This window comes from Apis cerana, linkage group LG12 (genome assembly GCF_029169275.1).
Source record: "Apis cerana isolate GH-2021 linkage group LG12, AcerK_1.0, whole genome shotgun sequence".
Lineage (NCBI taxonomy): Eukaryota > Metazoa > Arthropoda > Insecta > Hymenoptera > Apidae > Apis > Apis cerana.
The window spans coordinates 4,600,907-4,627,575 of NC_083863.1; the positions used below are offsets into that span (position 1 = coordinate 4,600,907).

Sequence of the window (26,669 nt, forward strand, 5' to 3'; positions counted from 1 at the left end):
ATTGCCTCGTTATTTAACTCTTAAAATAATATACAATATTACTTATTATATCCTCTTCACTCGAGAAAGAAGAATACGCGTGTATTTCGGCCAATGGCAAATGAAGAAAATACAGTGGAACAGAAAGACTCATTGGAATATCACGTGTGCCTGGTTCGTATCACGCGCTTTCTCAACTCGAGAGCCTTTTTTTTTTCTACTTCTTTTCCTCCTGTCCCCGTTGGCCGGTTGCTCGGTCGATTGTACCACCAGCCATAGGAGAAACGGAGCCCTTTTCATCCCCCTGCCCGCCCAACTTGGAAATTGTTCTCGACTCGATCCAGCCCAGGTTCTTGTCGGCACTCAAACTAATAAGCTCTCCGGATTAATTAAAATTTTGTCCGATGTTGCTGGCCAAACCGTGAGTTTTCCACGTATAAACAGGAAACGTAGGCCCTCTCTTGTTCCCTTCTTCTTCTTCTTCTCTCTTTTCTTCCCTTTTTCCCCTCTCTCTCCTTCTTTCTCTCTCTTCCATTTCGTTTTTTTTTGTTTTAGTTTTTTTTAATTCGTCGATTCCAACTAATTACGAGGCGAACAGGTATACAAGGGGGGGTCACGTAGCTCTCGTTGCGCCAGCGTGGTTGTATCACGAACTCGACGTTTCGATGGCTGCTTCTCGCGAACCCCCCTCTTTCTCTCTCTCTTTTTCATTCCCTTTCTCTCTTCTCATTTGCTTTTTTCTTCTCGTTTCCTTTTTCACGAATAATCCCCTCCTCTCTTTTGCGCAGCTCGACTCTCTCTCTCTCTTTCTCTCTCTCTCTCGTCGTTAATTGCCATTCGAGCACTAATTACTCATTAACGACGAAGAGAATCGTAGGAATCGGGGGAGATTTACGGATACACACGGGATAATTTCATAGGCGGGCACACATAGGGAAGCCGAGGTTGTTGGTGTGCTCGTGGGTGTGTGCGCGCGCTCACGAGAGAGCCCCGTTATCGAGGTGAAAGGATCTTTTATTTAGTAATAGAAGTTCGAAGTGGAATGGGTTTAAAGATAAACATCGTTACGTGCTCTCGTGGCTGTGGCAGATAATTATTAACCATTAAGCGGACCGGCGTAGAAGGTCGTACCCCATTTTCCAGATCCCGTGCTTTATACCGTTCGTGAGATATATCTTTAATATCATTCGAATCTATCCCTATTATAGTTGGTTCCTTTTTTCTCTTCTTCTTTTTTTTTTATATATATATCTGTGTTATTTTTTTGGAATGAGGATGAATTTCAAGCGAGGACTAAAAAAGTTTTACGAATGATTCGATAAGCTGTGATTAGACATTTTTGGATGAGATCTTGAAAGTAGATGTTATTCTTCGAGAGAGAGAGAGAAAGAGAGAGGATAAGATAACGAGATATGGATTTTTCTTTTTTATTATTTTGATTCGTTTGAAGCTTTTGAAAGGGAAATAGATTAGAACGAGGAATGTAAGTTGCATAACTGGAAACAAATTTACTGTGCATGATAGTTAATGTATATTCAATTTTTGTAAATATTGAAATTATATCATGTAGTATATTATGTGTCCATGCAATTCTTTATTGTAGATAAATTTCATCGTTTATCTTTAAATGATCAATGAAAAATCAATCAATGAAATTTGGTAAAATAAATAGAGGGAATATTTTTTATAGGAATAGTTACATTTATAGCTTCTAATTTATTTGACTGGTTGAAAACAATGCCGAATTGTTTCATCTAAATTGATCACTAAACTGGACTAGTTTGTGAACATAAAATATCACCCTCGTAAAATGAACAGCGACATGCCACCCATTTTGGCATTGTTCGTTTTATTGGAATCAAAAATCGACATAACTTTTCTACTAACTAAGCGAATAATCAATATATTTTTTCGTATTTTTTCTTGTTATTACTGATGGAGAGGAGAGCAATTTATAAAGTTCTTTTAAACGAATTTAAGATGCTTAGATGTTAAGAAATTTTTTTAAAATATTGATAATATATTTTTACAAAAATACAGTGAGAAGAATATTTTATAATATAATAATGTAGAAAATAAATTGTCGAACTTTTTTATTCTTTGTTACATTATCTTTCATAATTTAAATATCTCACCTAGTATTTTTCGATTTTTTATTTATTTATATATTTTATTTTTCGAATTCATTCTTTTATTCTCGCAATTTGATTTTTCTAATTAAATCATTTCTGCAGAATCTTTTAATCGTTAGATTCTTATCAAATCTAATTCATTGGAACCCTCGAATTTCATTTCACACTTGATACCATGTCACTGAATTTATCCTTAATTAACTAATTCTCTTCATGATTACGAGTGATTCGTAGTTACGAAATCTTCCTAGTTTGATTCACTAACAATTCCTCGTAGCTATATCTAATAATAAATCTAAAATAATTTATTTATCCTAAGATAATTAAAAGATATTTTAAAGTAAAGCAATTTACATACGCGTTTGTGCACGAGGATAACGTATAAAAAAAACTATTACCTCTTCTCCTTCGCAACCTGCACACAGCCATAAATTCTCGCGAGTGACGACAAATTGCCATGATTGACTCCATCCACTTCCATCCAAACGGAGCGATGCGATCGTCATCGTGGGCTTCCCATCCCACAAAGACGTCCCCATGTCCCCCTCTCCAATTTTCCACGGACCCTCGAATAACACTTCAATTCAGGATAATATCGCAGCTGTCGTTGGTAATGCGTTATTATTTCCTGTTTCGTAAACGAACGCCGCAGGACGTTCAATTGCACCCTCGACGTGTGCACGCACGTCGGTTGGTTACCTTCCTCGTTCCTTCGACTTTCCTCCCCTCAATTTCCTCATCAACTTCCCTTTTTTTCGTTCTATTTTTTTTTTTTTTTTATTTACAATTTAAAACTTTGTGACATTTAAATACGAAAAAAGGAGAATGTCAATTTTTTATTCGATAGAAATCAAAACGCAATCTTTTTTTTTTGTGTAAGATCTTAAATCAAAATTACATTTGATTATTATTGATGATTATTCCTAATTATAAGAGTTATAATGATTTGTTTTATCGAAAATATAAAGTAGATTACGTATATTTGAATCGTTGAATTGACTTTCTTTTAAGCTATCATTAATGATCATTACATATCTTAAAATAAGCATATTGCTTTAAATTTGATTACTACACTTTATCGAGTAAATTATTTGCAAAGGATTTTATCCAAATCAGTGCCAGGAATATTTCAAACTTCGGCGATCTTGGAATTTCAAGAATGAACAAAATTGAAAACCCCAAAACGCAGAAGCAATTTCGATTTTAGAATCGAATTAATCAACGACCTAGAAAATCCCTCTCCACGAATTTTCGTAAAAACGCATATTTCCATATTTTGCCCTTTCCTATAAACGTGTTCAAAACACGTTTATAGGAAACATTTTGATTAAGCTCTCTCTCTCTCTTTCTCTCTCTCTCTCTCTCTCCCGAAATTCGATCACTGTACACCGCTTCGCGACGTCCTCGCATACTTATTCGCGCGCAAATCGTAAGCTGAGAACCGACAAATGTTGTAAGCCGGCACGAGGCGATCCAGGAGCAACGTCATGCCGGATTGCATCTGCTGAAAAGAGTTTTATTATTCCCGCGTACGGGCAGATGCGTGGCGGAGGGGAAAGGGAGAGAGAGAGAGAGAGAGGAAGAGGGGGAGAGGGAAAGGGGGAGTGTGGAATTGTATTAAGCGACACGGAGGGAGGGAAAGGAGGGGGGAGGGTGAGACTGGAGGGATGCAAAGGCGGGGAATGCAGGAAAAGAGAAACATTGATTAGAAGGGGTGGCCGTGGAGAAAGGAGGAAGCGCTCGGCTCTTTAAGGACTTCGGGCTCTTTGTCGTCTCGCTGGGCAAATTAATACGATGAAGGCACGTTAAGGATCCTGTTCTCTTCGTCATCCGGCAATAAAGCTTCGGCGGATTCCTTCCTTTCTTTTTTTTCTTTCTTTCTTTTCTTTATTCCTTTTTCTCTTCCACGTGAAGGGTGATCACGTGAGCTCGTCGTTAGAGGGATTTACAATTAGCGTGTCATCGCGCGATGCGATGCAATTAGGATGTTGCTGGCTGGTCGTTATAATTGGGGGAGGGTGCGGTAGTAGTTAGTCTCGATTGCACTTGGGTAACGTGATCTGGATGACTTAGTTCTTTGAGGGGGCGGGAAAAAGAAGAAAAAAAAGAGGGTTGGAAGTAATTGACTCGATGGCGCGATCGGTATTACGTGTCGTTTTTTGATTTAAATAAGAGAATAGGGAAGGTGATGGAGGAATGTGAGGTCTAATATTTGGTGTATATAAATATCTACGTATTTCGATGGAACTTATTATTACATGGGTGATATTGTTTTGATTTTTAAAAGATCAGATTATATTTTATTGCAATAATCGTAAAATATCGTGTATATCGTTTTTTGATATAGTAACAAAATTAGTACGAGACAATTAAAATTTGTTGTAAAATGAATAATATAATAAAACAGGTGTTAAACGTTCATTCATGTGGCAAGATTAAATTTGAAATAAAACGAAAAGCTTAAAAAACTGTATTTATTATGGATCCATTGTAATTGCCCAGAACGAAATAACGTGATTGTGAAATAAAATAAAATAAATTTTATCGTTATATTCGATTATTGCATTAAAACTTGTTTATTAAACAAGCTTTATAATTTATCTCTCTCAAAACTTATACATTTCATACATAAAAAATATCTTAAATCAAAAACGAAAAGAGTATCCCATGTATTCCTATCTTCTCTATAATTCAATTTCTGTAGCAAAGAAATTAAAAATAATGGAAGAATAAAATAGAATAAAAAAGAAGGAAGGAAAAATCAGCTTAAATCTCTCGTTTATAATAAATTCGCCGAAACGCAAAATTTCCCATCGAATATCTTACAGGGGTTGTGGTTAAGAAATTAAATTGGTTACGAACCAAAATTGGTGACGAAGCCGTGATAAATCCTGAAAAAAATATGTGTTTGACAGATATTACTCGTCTTACCCTCACTACGTCCTCGTTTTCACAATCAGACCCCAGCCTGGCTTCTCTCTCGGTTCCTCGCTTCCTTCTCTTCCATCCCCCATTGTATTTTGGTTTTCAATCCCCTGTTCCACTTTCTTTCCGTAAAATTACCATATCTCCGAGTAACAGCTGCCACAGTCATCCTCAGCATCTGATAAACTGATACCAGTGACGCATTGCCAACGTCCGAGGGTGTGTGCAACCCCTGCCTCTCTACTCGTCTACTCCTCCAGAAGATTCTTCTGGAAGAGGAGGCGCGGTTCGAAACATCTTGAGTGTCGAGGTGCATAGTCTTTGGATGATTTTGCACATGGTCGGTTTTGCGTGCACAGTTTCGAGGGTTGTTTGGTTATAAATTGGAATTTATGGACGGATTTTCCGGGTCCACGCTGGCCGCTACCGTCATTAGGTTTGTAAATTACCGACGTTGAAACACTCTTTCCGGTCTGTGACGCACTTTATTGCAGCTCTCCATCTTTTGTCACGTTTCGATTTTTTCCCTCTGTTTGACGATCGTCAATTGACAAGGTCGTTGAGAAATAGCTGTAACTGGGGGAGAGGGAGGGTAATTCTTAAGGAAACTCTTCTTCCACCAGATGTTCCTTGCTTTTGAAATGTCATGTCGACAATCAACCAAGATTTAGAAAATTTTACTATTAAAAATTATTAGAAATAGATTACTTATAAGAAAATCCGTAATATGTATATAAGTTTATATTGTGATATATCATCTCATACTCGGTATTCGAATTATTAAACATGTTATTCAATTATAAAATTATTTTTATCGATACTCGTGAATCTTTCCACATTCAAATCCAATCAAATCTTCGATAATTTTCTCGATTTCCAAGTAAAGAATTTTTTATTTACCTTAACACTTAATGTCACTTTTTTAATTCAAAAATAATAAACGCCAATGATATTAAAAATTATCGTCTACATCGAACATCCATCACCGTTTTCCGTGAATATCTCGCGCGTTCCATACTCTATATAACTAAAGAAAGAGGGAAACTGCGGGGTGGTGGCGTGGAGCCGTCCGGAAACGTAACAAGACCCTCGTATTTCATCGGCGAGGAGGGATTGGCCGTTGGAAATTTCGTCGAATTACGCAGCGAAACGCGGCCCGAGCCAATAACCGAATCATAATCCCTTAGTTTTACACGGGAACGCGGCACGCCGGTCCCCGTGTAGAGTGGGGAGGGTGGCGCGGAGAGGGGAAACTTTACTGCGCAAATTAAGGCGAAGTGGCAGTCAGTAATTTTATGTGCCCATCTCAGCCACTGATATTGAATTTCCTTAGTCGCTTAATCCAAATCCTCGAGCGGGGAGAGGGAAGGAGGGAGCGAGAGAGAGAGGGGGGGGAGGGGAGAGAGGTGGAGGGGCGCGTGGGCGAGAAACCCTTCGTAACCGGCGGCAGCGATCTCGCGAAATTGAAATCATTACTTTACTACGGGCGCACCGGCAAAATTGGCTACACACCCGGTGGATCACGATGGAATTTCTAAAAAGCGGGCAACCCTTATCGTTCCTAATCAGTTGACGGCGAAACTTGGTGATGAATGGATCGATCGCGAAAACTGGCGCTCAATCTTTCCGTGTCCTTGGTTTGTGATTCAAGATTTTTTTCGGGATGTGTGCGATGATTAATTTGAGAGGATGGAGGATCTTGTAGACGGTTGGATCATTTCAAATCTCTTCGAATGGAATGGAAGATGGATTCTATCGTGAAGGGAGGAATTTTTCGTTGTTGTCATTTTTATTATTATTGTGTTAATCCTTCTTTTTTTATGTCGTATTATTGTATTAATTTTGTATTTTTTATTATATTGTATTATTCTGGAAAAATATGTCGAATAAAATAACGTAATATAAGAATTTCCATAATGCGTGTATATATAATGATAATCGCTTGAGAGATCAAATTACTTTTGAAATATTCGTTTAATATTACAATTTAATGTTATTATTTTATTTTAGTTCCGTATGTAGTGTTCGCAACAAAAGGTTTATTTAATTATCTTGTATTTATAAGTTAATATAACGTAACGTTATATTTCATTTTTTTCTCCGTATCAGCCGCATTATAAAAACTGTAATAACCTTAAAAAATTCTTGCAAAAATTATATTGTATAATATACTGTTCTAAATTTTGAAAGAATTGAGTATTACCTTAGGCAATTAATTTCAGAATTTAATCTTTGAAACAGTTGCATCATATGAAAAGAAATTTCTAATGAAAAAAAATATGTAATATAAAAAAGATTATATTTAACGAATAAAACAACTGTACATTAAGTTTATCTTAAATCGTTAAGGTAGCAGGATCAAAAAAATTAAAATTACAAAATAAAACATAGTATTGTCAAAAATAGTATTACAATTTTTCAATACGATCCAAACAAGAATCTTTTCCCTCTTAATCGCAATAAAATCTTCAAAAACATTTCCAAAAGATCCAAAAACTTCACGTATAATATAATTATTCCATCAAACCACAAGCAACAAGAAACCGGTCGACACGAGCGATCAAACGCGTATAATTCCCTGTAATCCCGAATTCTCATAACGCCAATCCATTTATCCAAGAACAAAGCGAGCCGTTTCGTCCCCAGCTTGAAACCCGAATCGGCCATTTTCCGGGTCGATTCTTTCCAACGCGATCTAGAAGCCCCGCGGTGCGCGGGACAGTGTACGCGGAAACCGCAACGCGTGAAACGCGATTCCATCGGCGGACCAAGTAAGCCGACATTTCGATAATCAGCGGCCACGTGTTGCGCCGCGCGGCGCGTTGACTTGCTATAATTACTTTGGCCGAACGGTTAACTCGCCGGCCGGCGCCGATGCGAGTTGGATCGGTGCATCGCGCGCATACACGCCGCGGGATAATTTATCGCGAGCCCGTTCCACGAGGATATTATCCCTCTATGGGAAGGGAACGAGTGTTGTTCCGGGGCTAGTGATGGGATCAAGCGCGTCGCGTTGTAATAGTTGATCTGATAAGTTGAGCCAGGGAATAGAAAGAAGAAACGGTTGATGTTGGTGGTGCACGATTTATTAACTGTTAAACGATGATGTTGAGGAATGAGGAGGGAAAGGGACGAATATCGTTGGACGATAGTGATGGGATTAAGCATGTCGCAAGTGTGATTGATCTGATGAGTCAGGGAAGAGAGGGAAACTGGTTGGTGTGGTATATTTATTGGTGGTTAAAAGTTGATGTTGAAAGGAACGATAGTGATGGGATTAAGCAAGTATTATTGATCTGATGAGTCGAGTTAGGGAAGAAACAGTTCGTGTGGTATACGATTTATTAATTATTAAAGGGATGTTGAGGGATAAAGAGGGAAAAGAATGAACGTTGTGGACGCTAGTGAGGGGATTAAGCATGTCGCAAGTATAATAATTGATCTGATGAGTTGAATCAGGAAAGAGAAAGAAATTGTCCGTAATTTTTATCTTGTAAAATTATTTATTGAATTGAATCGCTCTTCTTTTTAATTTTGCATTAAAATGTTTAATTAATAATAATCTAGAATTGGATACGCTTATCTCTAAACGTATCATTTTGAGCAATTTTTCGAATTAAGAAAAAACTTTCAATGGTATAATGATATACTAAAAAGCCTTCTAATATGTAGCAATAAATATTACAAAATTATCCTCTAGAATTGGAATTCTACTTTTTGAGATACGCATATGTTTGCAAAACATCCTTTTCAAACAAACAATACATACATACATATATCTATGATAATTCTCTAATCCTATGACAATTGTCCATTTATAAAAATTTCAAAACAAATATCCACGACTCAGTAATTCTTTGCCACCACAAGAATTAAACTCTGTTCGAGAAGCGTCACAGCCATCGCTAATGAGTGTGCGAGACGTGAGAAAAGAAGAAGGAAGAGGAGAGTATCCCTGATGCGCTCGATCGTCGTTGAAACGAAACGGAACTAAACGAGTCGGAGAAAGAAAGGCGGAAACGAGCGATGGATTATATCGGGAGAAAGAAGGGAAGAGAGAGAAGAGAGAGGGTAAACGTTGTTGCAGTTTGCCTGCGGGGGCACGAGGCAATTACAAAATTGCAAAAATTAACCATAAAACTTGGCCGGCATGGTGCGCGCTACCATAAAACTAGCCGGACGACCGGCCAATCGGCGCATATTTTTGGCGTTTACGACCAATCACGTGGCCGCTGAGAACGCCGTGGATGCCCTTTCCCCCCTCAGAAACCTCTTCACCGCGCAAATATTCCTCGAGCGGGAAAGAAAATTGCACGGCCGATTTCTGCAACGCCGATCGAAACAACGCTGTAAAACTGATAACCCCCTGCGCAACCATCCCCCTTTGGTCCATTTTTTCCACCGATGATTCTTCGCTCTTTGGCCAAATCGTCTGGGTAAAACATTCCAAGCATGCTGAAAGCACGCTTCTTTTTTCTCTTCTTTTTGGAATTTATTTATTTACGTTTTTTAGATTTTTTTTTTAAGTATGTTAAGTAAGTTTCTTCGTCTTAATTTTTTAAATGGGGATTTTGTAACGAAAGAGGAAATACAATTGAAAAGAAATGTATTTTTATATAACGTATTAATGAAATTGATATAAAATTTAATAGTAATGTTTTCTTAAATGAAATGAGAAAAGGTAGATTTGCGTTTTTATATTTTCATGGCTTTTCATTTCTTTAGATATACGTATTTTACAAAGTATAGACTTTATTACGTGAAATGATTCAAAAGTTATCAAAAATGGATCTGTCTCTTTCTTCCTATAATTTAATTTCTAATATTTAAACGATTTATATTCTTTGTTAATTTAAATCTTATCTAATTTCTCGTGATATTCTTTGTTGTCGAAACAGGGATAGTTCGTATACATTTATAAAATTATAAACTGGTCCACATTCATTCGAGTTCAATTCGCAATAATTTCGTTTTAAAATGGTTTCGATAAGAAATCTGTGATACAGCCCCCTCTAAATTGGACCGGTTTGAATTGGCCAACCCCAATTGGATCAATTTTGAGGACGCGACTCGAATTACGCATAACGTCGCTTTATGACGCTCGTAAAACTGTTTTCAAAAATGTCGCCTCCGCCTGTATCGATCTGCTTAACCATGTCCAATCCCAAGCAAAAGAAAAAAAAACACTGTTAATAATAAAATAGTAAATTGGAATGATATTCAGAAATTATCCAATTATCATTTGCCCAATTGTGACGATAAAAGTTTGCCTAAAAACTTGCTTGTTAATAAAATTGCCATTTTTCAATCACATTTAAATTTTTATTCAGTAATTTACATTTAATTCATTTTATTTATTTTCGAGGAATACATTAAATTAAAAGATCGTTTTACTCAATTCATTTCGAATCGATAATTCATTACTTGAAGTATAACAAACGATAATATAATATAAAAATAAACACCAAAAGAAATCCAAGAATATATTTAAAAACAGACCCACAGTTCCCTTTCTCAATACTTGGAGGAAAGAAAATAATAATAAAAGGAAAACAAGCGATTATTCGTACATTAAATTTCAAAATAAATAAAAAGTCATATTATCAAAAAACAATGCAAACACAATTTTAATTTTCTCATTCCACCCTACTCTACATCGATCAAAACCGTAACGAACCACCCAAACCATCTCTAAATTTAACCCAGTTAGGGATTACTCTCCATACCATTTCACAAACCTTCTAATACGCACACATACGCACACTAAATCACCGCGTTAGACCAAAACACACACATCTCTCAAAAGAAACGAGCGTAAACAGAATAGGACGAGGCTAATCGCGGGGCTCGTCGTCGTTTAAATTGATCGGCATCCCTTACACGTACGTTCCTTCCTTCCTTCCTCCCTCCCTCCTTTCCTTCAGGGTAAAAGGAGAGAGTGGAGCTCGGGTTGGAGGAGGGGAGGAAAGAAAAAAAAAGAGCATCCGTTCACGAATTGATCCGGCATTCCGTTTCGAACGCACAATACCGCGATACAATCGTGGCGAGCAGCTTTCCCTCTCCTCTGGCCCCTGCACGGGCCACACAATAAATTTATGCCACCATTCAGCGAGGAGTCCTGCTACTTACACCCCACCATTCTCCCCCTTCCCTGCATCGCGCACGCGCGCGCAAACACGCGCGTTACAATAAGTCCGCGGCCTGTTTAATAGAATAATTAAGGGCCCTCGTGCGGCAGCTGATGCCCCGTTTCCGCGCGTGGACGTGCATTGTTGATATAGGGGGTGCGCGCGCGTGCATTCCCGCGGACAATGGGGGGCCACGGGGGAATTGAGCATTGATCCGAATTCTGATTTCAACATGTGAAAAAAAGGAAAAAATGGCATCAGACGGACGAGCTGGAAGAAGAGGTGGAGGGCGGTTTTCCGATCTGTGTTGAGGATCAAATATAAATATAAAGTGTAAAGAGTTGATATTATAATTTTTTGGGACAAACCTTTAGTAGGATCGATTCTTAGGGGAGGATGTACAAAAGTTTAGGCTTGAGTTATGTTAAGTTGTAAGCAATTTAAGTTTGAAGTGAAGTTAGATGAAGTGAGATATGAGGCAGAATATGGAGATGTTGGTGGGAGGGGGAAAGAGAGAGAGAGAGAATGAAATATATGCAATATTGTTTAAAATTTGTGTAATATTCGATACGATTATTTTCGTGAAGTCATATCTCACATCTATGTGACAATCTCATTTCACGTAATTGGCTGGCAAAATTAAATGAATACCCATTATATTAACTTGTTTGTTCCTCGGCAAACTTACATAATAAACAGAATGCAGTTTCTGTAAAAAACAGAATGCAGAAAATAAAACGAATTTTTTGTGCTTTTTAAATAGTTAACATTTTTATTCTGAGTAAATATTAAATAGGAGTAAAATACAATATTTTGGTAAAAAGAGATTAATTATCTTTGGATAAAATACAAACGAAAAGAACGTTCTTTAAATTATTGAAATGATATAATTCACGTCTACACGATGAATATTACATTAATTTTGTCTGATTAAATTTTTAAATTAAAGTTTGTCCATAATATCAAATTTAATATAAAGCTTTTTGAACGATAGATTCGGGACGAAGGGGTCCGAATAGTTAGGCTGTAAAACGTCCTCATCAGAGTGGGCACCGGTCCAAATGTTGGTTAAAAGTTTTCATGGTAAATACGAGGAATCGGGAACACGTTCGTTTGCATCCTTGACTTACTGGACCGCGATAATACAATCTAAATACAGGGTATTAACCGTGTGTCGCTAGATTTATCGAATTGCCCTGTCGCAAACACTCGTCTTACGGCTACGCTTTAGAAATACCTGTCTTACATAAATCTAAATTTTTCTTATTCTTGCATAAATCATATTATGAAAAATGCATTTTCCTATTCTGATTATACAAGATCCAAAACTAACTGGAATTTGAATGAAAACTATGCAAGCAAAATTAATGTAAATCACTCTGTGACAATTTAATTTGATTTATTTATATATATTGGTCTTTCCTTTTTTTGTAAGTTGCAAACATATTTGATAAAACATGTCACTGCTTTAGAAACAGAAGAATAATAACAATCCAAAAAAACAAAATAAAATTTCATCCATTCTTTTCTAAACTGAAGAAAAGGACACAAACTTCCAACGTGTCCTGTGTTCGTGTAATTTTATCCAATGAATCCTCCCTTTCTTGTATTACAAACCTGCAAATAAGAGCAGAAATACATTCTCAATTGATTATCCCCCCTCAAATTACTCCCTTTTTTGTCTCGTTCCTATCTATCATTTTTCCAAAATAATACATAGAATAGAAGAATCATCCTCGACCCGGAACATGCACGTTCAATCGCTTCCTTCCTTCAAAAAAAAAAAAAAAAAAAATATTTCACTTTTAAGCAGTGGCTGGGTGACCCACTCAAAACTGTGGTAATACGGTTTAAATACATACGACGCGTGAAGGCGTTGATATCGTGGCGGCGGTAAGGTGTAAAACCGCAGGATTCCAATGGAAACAGTTATTTGCGGTCACGAAGTGCTCCGTGACGTATCCCAACTCGCGCCTGCTTCGCTTGCTCGCCGACTGGCGCGCGTGCAAACTTGGCCGGTGTCACCCATACCTACTTACGGGATGCATTTATACCCGCATACTCGTATATATGTTCAAAAGCGAGCATTTGTATACACACACACATACACACATATATATATACGTATATTCAAACGCGTACACAGACACGTAGATACGTCCAGAAGCATATCCAGGCACCGCGTAACCGATGGTAGCTGTACACACCTTCCTTCCTTCCGTCCTTCCTTTCCCAGGAAGTGGAGTCAAGTGGACCCACCGCCACCGCCGGAAACTCCACTAATGACTAAACTTGCTAATTTCGACCAATTAGGCTCCTACCTACCCCCTCCATTTCCCATTTCGTCCTCCTCTCTGTCGCTTTCACCCTTACACCTCCTCCTATCTCTTTCCTTCTCGCGTCTCTCTCTCTCTCTCTCTTCGTCTCATCCCTGGCCAACTTGCAGCCTGTCTAATGCGCGCCGCATTTACCTTGACCGATAGACGCTCGCTCCTAATTTCGCGGCACATTGCGCACTGCGGACTGGCTGCGGATTAAAATATTTCCTTATTAAATATCGCGAGGATCTTTGCTCACGAGAACCTTTCTACTTGTTTCGTTGCGTGGCACGCAACGATCCCGATCGTAGGCATTGATACGGTGCAGAGTTTTAAGTCAATCGTTTCTCAAGGAGCCTCTTAACGAGCTTGGAAATATGCAAGAGCTTTGGTATTGGAGTTGTAATTATACGTATTGAATTTTTGTTTTTTTTTTTTTTTTTGCTCTTTGGGAAAATAGATACTTTGGATAAAAGCTTATTAGGTATCTTTACTACAAGGGATGAATCTGTATTGATTTTTTCATTTTATATATTGTTAAAGTGATTAGGAAGATCAGTGGATAAACGGATATTCGTAGAATGTAATGGGATAATGATCTCAAATGAATTATAAACCTGTGCTTACGTGCGTATCCTGTAACTTACAAATTGAAGTTTTACTTTTTGCGACCGGTGTTTGTTTCCTTTGCAATTTGCTTCGCGTGATTGTAGGCAAGTCGTCGACTAATCGATGCATAGCTACTTTTAGAAACGAACTTGAGGTCTAAATGTTGGTAAGAGATTGGTTTCTTTAGTCAAAGTAAAAATTAATAATTTATTCGAACCAGATCTATTGAAATATTTTCAATATTTTTATTTTACATTAAACGTTGTGAATATGTAATATGTAAAATATCAGAGGTTGAAAATTGTATTTATATAACAATTTGAAAAAATATAAATAATGAATAATTTAATAAATATACATAAATAAACAAGGATATGAATATTTTCTAACTAGTTAATAGGCAAGTGGCGCTAATATCGATCTATATAATACATATACTGATTTTATTTTTCCTTGCTTTTCTTTTAAATGAATATTTTAAATTTTTAAATATCTTAATCATCTGTTGTAAATTAAACATCAAATATGTAATAACTATAATAAATATCAATACGAAATATTAAACGAAATTATATATAAAACACGAAGAAAGTACTAAAACTTTGGGAATTAATTCTATCCTCTTAATGAAATTTTTCCGTCCGAAAAAAGAAATTATTACACCAATCTATTAATGCTTCGTATACTCACGCAAACTTTTATCAAAATCAGAGGTGAATTTTTTCGTAAGATACAATTTACTTTCAATTTAATTTCCTCCTCGTCTCCTCTTCACGTTTCAAATTTTCCAAGGAACCAAAACGGGGAAAAGGATAAGAAAAATTTCGAAAAATCGTGGCAAGATGAGCGAAAATCATCTTACTCTCTCCCTCCCCTCTATCTCTTTCTCTCTCGTTCGCAAATTATTCGGCAATTGAACATGGCCGGCTAAGTAGTCGAGCGATATTGAGTGTTGTGGTCGGTTTGAAGTTCGCATGGTGTGGAGTAACAAGCTGCCACCGTTGGATATTTATGGGGGCCGTCAGGGGTCGAAGCCTGTATCGTCCAATACGGTGCGCGAGGGTCCGCATGGAGCTCTCTCGCAGCTGTGCCAAGCGCAAATAACAGTTTTACACTTTATCCTTAACCGTGCACGCTTCCTTCGGCGAATTCGCGACCATTTTGCCTTTCTTTTTCCTTTTTTTTTCTTTCTTTCTTCCTTCCTTTCTTTCTTCTCCTTTTTTTCCCTTTTGTTTTTTTCTTCCACCCACCGAGTCGGCGCATATTTTCTCCCCCGTCGAAAATCAATTTTCTTCGGTCGTCGCGTAAGCAAATTCTGGACACGTTGAATGCACTTACCGTTGATTTACGCGTAATGGTCAGGCGGTTGTGATCTATGGTGACGAATTGGAAAATCTAGAATCTCGTTCCGTTCGCGACCGATACTCTGCTTTCACCGATTTCACGCGTAATATAATAAAAGTCGCGGAAAATGAGATGGAAGAAGTACAATTAAGGCCAAGAGGCATCGTGTTATTTGTTACATTAGCAGCATTTCGGAGGATCCGAATCTGGCTGATTTATGATCTTGTCATTTGCTCCATCCTCGTTCCACGGATCAAGGGTTAAACGAAAACCCTGGAATAACTGAAATAACATTATATATACTTGCAACAGAATATAATTGATGTTAGATTGATATTTAATAGAAATGAAAGGATAAAGAGGGATTTTCTTCCACCTCCATACTTTACTTTTTACTTTACTTGTCAGGAAAATAAATCATCGAAATAAAGCGAAAAATAATAATCGAAAGGCCTCGTATCATCTCCTATAATTCATAAGAGTGTTCAAGGATTACAAATCTGATGATTCATGATCGTGTACTCGTTATTTCCCGGATCAAGGGTTAAATTAAAATCCTCAGGATCGGAATATAATCGAATATAACCGGCTAAAAATATTTCAGAAGAATCTTAACCGGTAGGAAGAAGATTATTGAAAAAGATTCCAAAAATCTTTCAATTAATAGAAATAAAAGAACCATCGGTATCTCCGTTACCCAATCCCCAAGTTTATCCTTCATATTCCTCTTCCAATCTTCCTTTTTCCTTCCTGGTCAAAGGTTAACAGAATGCGAAATCTCGGAATACGGACCGAAAATATTCAAGAAAAATCTTTGAAACGGAAAGGGTGAAAAGGCGAGAGCGACATTGCCGATAAGGCCCTCCTTCTCTCCAAGGCGAAGGTCGCGGGTGATCGTATTAAGGGGCCAGCAACGAGCGGGTGGAGGGAATGGTGGGCCGGGAACGGCGTTAATGCGCCAGAGATTTATGTCGTAACGGACAGGATGAAATTCCATCGCGGTAGGTACGCGTACATAAGTGGCGCTGGTGTACAGGGTGACGCCGGCGGAGGCGCGAGAATTATGGTGGCCCGTACTGATATTCACCATAAACCCCGCCCGTGTCGTCCCCATCGGCCGGCTGGCCATACTTAATTAAATACGTATTAAGGGGCTGAGTGTGTTCCAATGTACGCCCGTATCGTGGGATAATATATGTTCACCTGTGAGGGAGGAGGGGAGGGCACCGGGTGAATCGCTTTGGAATGATCATCTTTTTTCTCCAGTCGACTTGCCTCGATGCTTTTCGGTATCGAAACATGAATGTAAATGACTCTGCGGATTAAACATGTCCGTACGATTTGTACTCGCAAAGGTTTTCTTATTTAAAAATTTAAATTGTGATTCTAATCAATGTTGAGGCAGGAAACTTTTCTACAATTGTTTCAAATATTTCAATTGTCTCATCTAATTTTGCAATATTATGGAGTTATAGTTCAGGGAAAAAGATTAAAAGGACATTGAAAGTTGAGAAAGAAAGCGGGGTTAAATAATATCCGTACGATTTTTGCTCGCAAAGGTTTTCTTGTAAGGAAATTTAAATTGACTTAAAAATTGTGGTTCAAATGAATGTGCATACAGCAATCTTCTTTATAATTTTATATAATTTTGCAATATTATGGAGTTATAGTTTAGGGGAAAAGATTAAAAGAGCGCTGAAAGTTATAATTTTAATTTTTAATTACAAAAGAATCAAATTATACTTTTCTTACTTTTCCTTGTTATTAACAACTCCAATCAACAGTAATACGCGATCGGTATATTTTAAGTTCAAAGAACAATAACCCCTTTCCCTACAGTTCCTTTCAGTTCAATTTGGTATACAGCAAAATACCCGGCTAAACGGTTCGGGGGAATGTCCATAATGATGATAAAGAATCAGTTCTTCCTGGTGCAGGCTGGTGCCCATTTCGCAACAAGCCAACGGGCCAACGTCCAGAGGCATTCCTGAGCAACTGGCCGACGACAATAAAATAAAACATTACTATCTCGGAAATAGCGCCTTCGCCTTGGACCGTTCTCACCCGCGCGAGAAGATTTGCTTTCTGTAATAAACGTTTCTCCTCGAACGGGTCGCGAGCGCCCCCACGGCCCTTTCGTGGAACGGGGCATCGCCGCGCCCCGCCATTTTAGAATATAATCTTCGCTGCGATTTGTCTTCTCCGAGAAACGCGCTTTGACACAGGAACTATTGTTCAATGTAACTTGTTCGCTGAACTTGCGGAACTTGGTTTTCGAATGTGCGGTTTGAGAAAGGTGGTCCAAATATTCGGTTCGGTATACTTGGCGCACGTTCACGTTGGGTTACTGTAATTCTTCACTGTTAATACAGGGATTTATTTTTTCATCTGCAAAAAATTCAATTGCTCAAATTCAAATTTTTAGGTTAGCTACTTTTTTTTAAACAACTTTTACTATTTGCCCGTAATCTTGTTGTAAGAGAAATTTTTAAACGTTTTGATTATTTATTACATTTTGATATAAAAAGTTAAAAATATCACGAGTACAATTTGTTATTGATTCTTAACTGATTTATTATTCATATAATTTACTGTAAGAAAAAATTAAAAATCAAATCCTTAAATATCTCTTACGAATCCTGTATCGTTTCCATTATTGAAACCGCGTTTATATTCTCTCGATAAATTTCTCACGCGAGAATCAAAAAATCGAATCGAAAGAGGCGAAGAAAAATTCGAGGCAAACAAAAGGAGGCGTCGTGGCCGGGCCAGAGAGAGGAATCGGTCGAAAGAACGGATATAATGATAACTTGGGACCAGGTATGATGAGCATCGAGGGACAGCGCTCGAAGACATTGAAAATAATCTAATTATTAGCGGGGGACGATTATAGTAATTAGATGCAGCGTTCGTTTGGGCCAAGTCGGTCCCCTACCTATTACAGGTATACTTCTTCCTATGAGAGCGGTCAAATGAAAAGGTGTACACTCTTATGGGCCTCCTTTTCGAGGAACCTTCGAGACGCAATTGTGTGCGCGTGTGTATGTGTGTGCGGCGGACAACGTGGAACGAAAGGAGGGAGAAAGAAAGGGAGAATGTCGAAAAAGAAAGAGAAAGAGGGGGGTCCACGTTCCTGGCATGCAATTATGTAGGAATCCTGACTGTGGAAGAAAGCTTCCTCGATCGCTTGGCTATGCATTGAATGCAACAACTTTGAAATGATCGTTGACTTCAAGGTGGACGCTTGTTGTTTCATTACGATTCCACGGCTTTGTCGTCCCCGCGGATAATTTTCTTGCGCCGATGTACCTTGATTTAAATCCTCCCTTCTGGGAAATGGGACCTGGATCGTAACACACTTATTCTCTTTGCCTCTTTCTTAATGATTTTCCTTCATTTTTATTTTTTCTTCTTCCTCTTGCTGATACAGTGGAAGCAAGATACACATCTTGAGATTTCAGGAAACTTTTATGTTCATGTTAAAATTCAAGGCATAAGCAATATATCTGGTTAATTATATATTTTTAAATATATAATAAATTAAGGAAGAATTAACTTTTGGAATTCTTTTCTTCTTCTTTTAGAATAATTTTAATTTTAACAAAGAAACTAATAATATTTTTAAGCATTCCAACATCAAAAAAAAAAATCATCATCCTCCAAATCTCGTTCTCTTTAAAAAAGAAGAAACTTAACAAATTTCAACTCCTCGTAAGATATTCAACACCCTCCTCAACCCTTATGATCGTCGTCAAACTCCCTATCAACTTACTTAAAAGCCTTATCCCTCCCCCTTCCCCATCTCATTTGTCACAAGTACATCTTCTTACCACGCTTTGTTCAGCGGTTCTTGGTTCAGGAAAAACCCTCCCCCTGGGGGGAGGGTGGGCATTCGCATTTTTCCAGGGATCTAATGGAGGCATAATAATCGTGGAGGCGCGCGGATCGCCGGCGACCCACCCTGCGCTCTCCTCTCTTCTCGAGAGTAGCGGGGATTCTTTCTCGTCGTCCACTACAAGCATCGGAACGGCGTCGTTATTGTATGGAACGAGGCGTCCTCGTTATCGTCGCTTATCGCTAATAAGATCGCTGGACCGCTCGTTATCGTCGTCGTCGCACTCGCCCTGTCCTCATTTTCGTACGATTGCGATCGTTAATTATCCCTATCGCAGCTGATCGTCCTCTCTTTCTCTCTCTCTCTCTCTCTCCTCCGGGCCCTCTGCCCCCTCGCTCTCTCTCTCTCTCTCTCTCTGCCTTCGCCACTCGTCCGAAACGTTCGCCTCGCGTTGGTCCACCATCATCCACCTTCTCCCTCGTCGACGCTGTCGCCGTTGTTGTCGTCGTTCTCCTCGTCATTATCATTCCGGTAATTACCGGTGTATTCCCTCGTTATCATCTTGTTATCGGTTGGCCGTCGTGCTGCTTCCGCGGCCGATCGAATTTCGAGGGCCTCCTCTCTCCTCGGGTCAGGAGTCGGTAAACAGAACTGCTGGTGGCTCTCGCGATATTCGTCGAAACTTGGACTAAGCTTTTGCGAGTAAAGTTTATTCTTTTCCAGTTCTTTTTGTCAGTTGGAGCGTTGTTCATAGGGATTTCGAGATATATTTTTGTTTTACAGGGGAAAGTGTAATGGTTTAAGGGCGAATTGAAATGTATAAGTCTTCCATATTGTAATACGATGTAACGAATGAATATCTGACTGAAGTAATGAAAGACATCGTTTTGTGGACATTGAAATTTTGAGATAAGTGGAAATTGAATATTAGATACACTTGTTATAGCATATACGAAATACAATAAAGAATAATTTCTGTCCTATTGTATTCTCATGAAGCTCCGTTTACTTGTTTATTTCATGTATTTATTTGATTCAACAAGCAATGTGTGTTGGTAATATAAATAAACGGAGTACAAGGTATTAATTTATAATTAAAAAAAAGAAATAACACAGATACAGACATAATTTGCATTGCAAAGTACTTAGATAATAGCTAGTGATATAATCCTTTACTTGAATATAATAAAAATTTATCAGATATATCCTTATTCGATTATCAGGATTTTAATAATGGATCTAATGTTTAAACAAAACACGTTCATTAAAAAGTAAAATTCTTAAATGATCAAGAAATGAAAATATTTCTCAAAAAATTAATGCCACACGGAATCCATAAATTTTCAATTATCGCTACAGAGAAGAATTTTTAATATCGAATCGAAATATTTGTAAGAGAGATTCGATGGAATTTAATCATGAAATTTGGATCGATTACAATCACGCAAGTGTCGATAAGTTTGACGTATCAATATGCAGCAATCGTTGATCGTATGTTTTCGCGCATCATCCTCGAAGTGGAGGAAGGGCAACGATAACAAAGGCCCCAATTAGCTCGAAACTGTTTCTCAGGAGCGGGAAACGTAGTGTACGCCCTAATGTTTAGAGATGTGGCTTCGATCGAGGCCTGAATTCGACTAATACGCACTTGGATTTCGCCTTTAAGTATAGAGGCAGCGTGATCTCATCGAATCCAAATGAACATCCTGCTGTCGGCGCTCGTGGTGTAATTTCAATGCGCGTTAGGGGTACCTGATTATTTGGGAGAAACGTAGAATCTGAACGAAAATCTTTCTCTCAGTCAGGGAAAAAAAGGAAAAAATAGAGAATAAACGGATTGGTATAATAATCTTTTCCTTTCTTCATTATTATTACAACACAAATAACCATTTTTTTTATAAATATCGAATATTCTCAAATCAATTCTATTAATTCGTCTTTCTAATGCAATATATAGGCCAATCAATGCCAATTAATATGTATATATAGCACATAATCAGCAAAACATTCGAGTTGCTATCGAAATAATGAGGATACAATATCGTGTGCTATGCGATTGGATGCATTTTTATCAAAATTTATACGTACAATTATATAAATATATCAATACTAATCTAATGCTGATCAAGCATTGTTAATAATGACGACATTCTGTAACGAGATGTAAGCAGGAAGCTCGCGCGTTCGATTCGCATATTGGTCGCGCATCTCGGTTTAAACGGAAATACTTGAAACGCGGTTGCCTCCGCATTGACCTTCGTTAACTGGAACGTAAGTCACCGCCTCGGCTTTATCCGGCTGAATAATCGTAGAACGTAATGAACAAACCTTGCAACTAATTGGAACAGATTGAACGTACGATCGCGTTGTGTGTGCGTGCGTGCGTGCGTGCGTGTCGTGCGCGTGTGTGTATGCGTCGCGAGTTTCTTCGCAATTAATAGCGCTGTCACGTTGCACCAATCTGCGTAACGATTGCAACAGCCCGCGTATCTCAATCGTCTCTTTGTCCCTTTCTTCTTTTTTTTTTTTTCAATTAATTGTATTTAATACCATTTCAATTTCAACCCCCGCAAAGGGAGAACGAAACAAAGGCTGGCGCAACGATGATCGCGATTGAGAGTCTTTTCGAAAATATTTTGTTGTTGTAAGAAAATTGATCAATTTCTTGATAAGGTTAATTAGATAAGGTTAATTAGTCTACGAGAAAGGCGAGTTTCGTTTCATCGATATTTTTAATTTTGGAGATGAGAATAGGTAAGGGTGTAAAGTCAGGTGGATACGATGGACGGTAAAACTCCATTATTCGTTTTTTAATTAAAAAAAAAACGCACATACATCGATAGATCGTCCCGATAGGACAAGTAAAATAACGCTTGAGTTAATCGCAAGATTGTCAATTATCCGAAGTTTGAGAATTGTTGAGACATAACGTCATATTTTAATTATAATTATTTTTCATTGATAATATAAATATAATGATAAATTTACACATGTTCGTTAAGATCATTTCAAAAATTTCCTTAATATCTTTTCCATCATCGTTCGTATAAATAAAATAATAAAAATTTCATCGCTATACTCTATACAATATACAATACGTGAATTAAATCATACATAAAGAGGTTAGGTTCGCTCGCAAGTTAATTACTTCCTCCACGAATCATAAAAATAACGTGTATATACTGTCAAATTAATTTTTTACAATACATTCTTAAACGTTATAGCACAATAATATCTTATCTCTTTCATCCACCACGTGAATCAATCCTCCATCCGCAACACTCCAAACAAGCAATTCCCGCCGTTTCAAATTTCCACCGGTCGTTCCTCCTGCAATATAACCAGGCGTCGACAATCGGCCGCGATGAAAACCTGTCGTCTAGATGGGCCGATAAACCGAACCGGTAATTAATAATTAACGGTTAACAATTAAGAGTGAAATTAGCGCGTAACACCGCGACGTTTAATTGGATGTAACGGCGGGAAGGGATGGAAGAAACGAGGAACGAGGTAACTGCCTGGCCGGGGGAGGGGGAGGGGAAGGAGGGCAGATAGAGAAGCTGGCAGGTGGTGCGCGACGGGACGCACGATTCCTTCGATGTCTCGCTCTGAATTTAATTTCCTCCGCGGTACACATTGACTGATAAATATTGCGGCCCCGGGAGATCCTCAAACGTCCGTATAATTAAATCCGCTGAAAATTCCTCGGCCACGTCGTCGTTCACGTTCGATTTTCTCCGCTCTTCCCAACTTTCTTCCCTTTCCCCTCCCCCATATCCGTTCATATCTGATTGCTTTGTAATTCGTTTTAATAATAGGCAGGGATGGCTTCTGTTTGAACCGGTGGCTTTTCTACGAATTCTTCTTAAGGTGGCTTCCGTTGTATTTTTCGAGGGAAACGTTATTGTTTTTCTTCTTCTTCTTCTTTTTATTTTTACTTACTTTTGAATTTAATGATTTTTTTTTATAAGGATTGATACTGACAGGGTGAAAAATAGGATAGGAATATGAATTTGAAGTTGGAAAATTCTCTCGATAGTCACTTTGGAAAAGTTTTTGGAGAAGTATAACACATTCTCGAAAGTTTTTATATTTATAACGTGTCTCCATTTGTAGGAATTTTCGAAAGCAATTCTCATTTAAAATTTTTCTTTCAATTATTAAGAAGAATTCGATTTAACATGAATCGTTTCAAAAGTATCTCAAAAATTGATTTTAAAAGAATTTATATTCAAGAATAAAATATTAGAAATCTGGTAAATTGAAGCCAAGTTTCTCGTTGTCGAAAAATAATTAAAGATATTGATTTTTTCATAAAATGAGAACAGAGAATAGAGATAGGAAATTGAAATGGAATTCATAATGAAGTATTGTTATTATTACATCGCATTAAGGACTGTAGAAATGTTCTTTAAGCCATATACACGCCTGCAACAAAGTCGAGGTTAACCTCGTCACTGAACTTTCACGAGAAACGAATTCGAAACGAACCGTGGCAAGCTCGAATCAGGGAACGAGAAACGAAATTCTGTTCAGTGGTTCATTACACGTCTAACATCGTTCGTCGATTATGTTGCTTTAAAGGATTTCGAAAGAAGAAAAATATCAGGTAAGATTAGACTAATTTATTACTAATTTATTTGAAATGGAATACATGTAACACACTTTATGCGCCTAATATCGTTTTAATTGGATTTCGAATAGTAGATTAGATTAGGTTATATATAGCAATTTATTTAAAATGAAATATGCTTAACGTATGTTGTTTAACCTCTCAACTTTTATTAACAGAAAGGAACTAAATTATAGACAAGTTTAGTTATAGATTGGCAATCAGCCAATGCACAATGAGAAATTGAATGAAATTTTCCTCATTTCTTGCCATTTTGTTTCAAAAGATTTCGAATATATCAGGTTAGGTTAAGATTAGATAATAATTCGTTTGAAATGAAATAAATCTATTACGTATATTTTACATGTTTAACGTCGTGCAATGTTGTTTCGAGAGATTTTGAATGAATTGCATTAGTTAGATTTAAAATGGAATAGGCAATTACATCCTTGGTTCCTAGTATATTAAAAAGGATCCGAGATACGAATCGATTTCAATTCGTTTTTCAACTAACTTTTTATTGACGTACTACGCCTGTGGTACTTGTAATCAGAGTCATAATAGACTGCAATTAGCGCAAGAAATTGGTATAATAATTCTTTCCAACTTTCACTCCGTGGTTGCGTTTATACCCTCGTTCTATCCGACCGATCACTTCTCGATTACCTTCTGCGCTAGTATTACGTGCACGTTTCCATAATTTCTTTTTAGCTGTGCGTTAAATATCACGACCACCCTGCAACTTTGCGCATGAAATTACTATTCTGATAGATGAGTATTGCGTTACGATGTGTCTCTTATGAGATTGAAATGAGGTTCGGTACGATAAGCGTTGAATAAGCTGATATTTTCTTGTTATCTTTTATGAGGTGTAAAGACTTTCATAAGACGATCGTGGCATAACTTTTGTTTCGTTATGTTGGCAACACTGCAATATTTTTTTTCCTATTGGTTCAATTCGAAAAATTATCTATTATTGATTCAAATTTTACCATTATATTCGTTCATGATTCGTTTGTGTAGCAATAATTTTGGTCATCTATTCTAGGAGATAACGCGTATATTAAAGATCTTTGATATTGTTTGATTTTATTAATTTTTTAATAAAATTATAATTTTAATATCCATATATTAATAGCAGATATGCCAAGTAAGTAAGCGAACGATTTAAAAATCTTTTAATGAGAAGATAACAAATTTTTAGGTTATCTTCGATAAGGTCATTTTAAATAATTGAGTATTGGATATTAAAAAAAAAAAGAAAAATTAAAGAAAGTTCAAAGATCGTTTAAATTAAACAAAGTTCGAAGATCATTAAAATCATTAAAATGCTAAATATACATCTGTTATATATTATTATCTCAATTTCATTTCTTTTAACTCAAAATTTCTTCTAACAGTTATAACTGTTTCACATATGACGATAAGTTAGGAAAAAGCGCACTAAACCTGTCACTGCACACGAACCACGAGCTGTAAAATCGTTAAATTTTGAACTAATAGTGGAGAATACTATTTGTAGACTGCAGATGTTTATGGATATTCATATTTTCATCATCACAATTACGGAAGTAAAATCTAAATAAAGATTTGATCTAAATATTATAATGAGCATTTCATGTTCAATATTTTATATATTTTTAGATATTATGCCCGTTACACAGATTTTTGTACATTGCATTTGCAAAAAAATGCATTTTTTTTAACGAAACAATATCAATATAATTACATTAATATACATTTACAGATTAGATAAGCTTTATATAAATAGATTCTTATAAGAAACAATTACGTTTTTATATAAGTAAATGGATTCTTCTAGATCTAAGAATAGTTAGATTGGATTAGATCAGATTAGATTTTTCACATAAATAAATAAATTTTTACACAATTTTTATTACACAACACACCATTTCTATTTTTCATATATTCGATCCATCCTATAAACATTTATTCGCCAATATTTCGTGAAAGAAAAACATACTCGATACTGATCTTATCTTAACAGAAAAAAAATTACTAGTATATCTAACATGGAGAAACATTTCTTTTACCTGCGCATGCGCATGTCAACCAAGACTCGTCTCTCGTGTCACTCACAGTTTCTAATCTTAACTTTCCAATTAGTAAAGATTAAAATTAACAAAGCGCCAGGTCGAAACCAGATATCCCTTAAACAAGGCAACGTTTGAAAAACAGATATAGAAGAATAGATTGGATATTTGTGAGGTTACCTTGCCTTCCAAGCGCTGTTTCATCTCGAAAACGGTGAGTACCGTTATAACCTTAAATACCAGGTACCAAAATAGGGCGACGTGGCACGACGAGGAGAAGAAAAGGCACTCGTTACTCGTCCAGGACAAAAAGACAGAAGTTTCGTATAGGTGGACGATCCTGTCCCGAAGCGACACCCGCTGAGCTACCAGGAAGGACGATTATTGTTAATTAAGGTGGGCGTGTCGGGCAGGTCACACGCCGGTTTCACGGCCCTTAACGAAGGGACAGGTCAGCTCGTTTTATGAATTCTAATGCCGGAGGCCGGCCGGTCCGCTTCACGAAAATTTTCACCGGCCGATTTGCATTTCATCTGCCTTCGTCGACAGGTCGAGGAGAATTTTACACTCTTCACCCGCTGCTTCGACTCTCGTCGCCTCTTAATGTAATTAGTACCCCTATTCACCGCCACGTTGGATTATCCGCCTTTAACGAGGCTGTTTGATAACCAATCGAGCGGCCATTGTTCGTCCAACGTTTTTCTCGAGTTAACGATTCCCGGAAAAGTATGAG

At 37.3% G+C, this 26,669-nt stretch overlaps 1 protein-coding gene and 1 long non-coding RNA gene across 7 annotated transcripts in view; one reads left to right on the forward strand and one right to left on the reverse strand.

Annotated features, from left to right (window-relative positions):
* The window catches only part of LOC107995538 (LIM/homeobox protein Lhx9), a 601,193-nt gene that overhangs the window by 477,443 nt on the left and 97,081 nt on the right, over positions 1–26,669 (forward strand). The window lies entirely within an intron of this gene.
* Positions 11,907–13,673, reverse strand: LOC133667109 (uncharacterized). Its single transcript, XR_009832267.1, has 2 exons — positions 13,027–13,673; positions 11,907–12,935 (listed from the first exon to the last, which is right to left on the reverse strand). It is a non-coding gene; the product is annotated as an uncharacterized LOC133667109 (long non-coding RNA).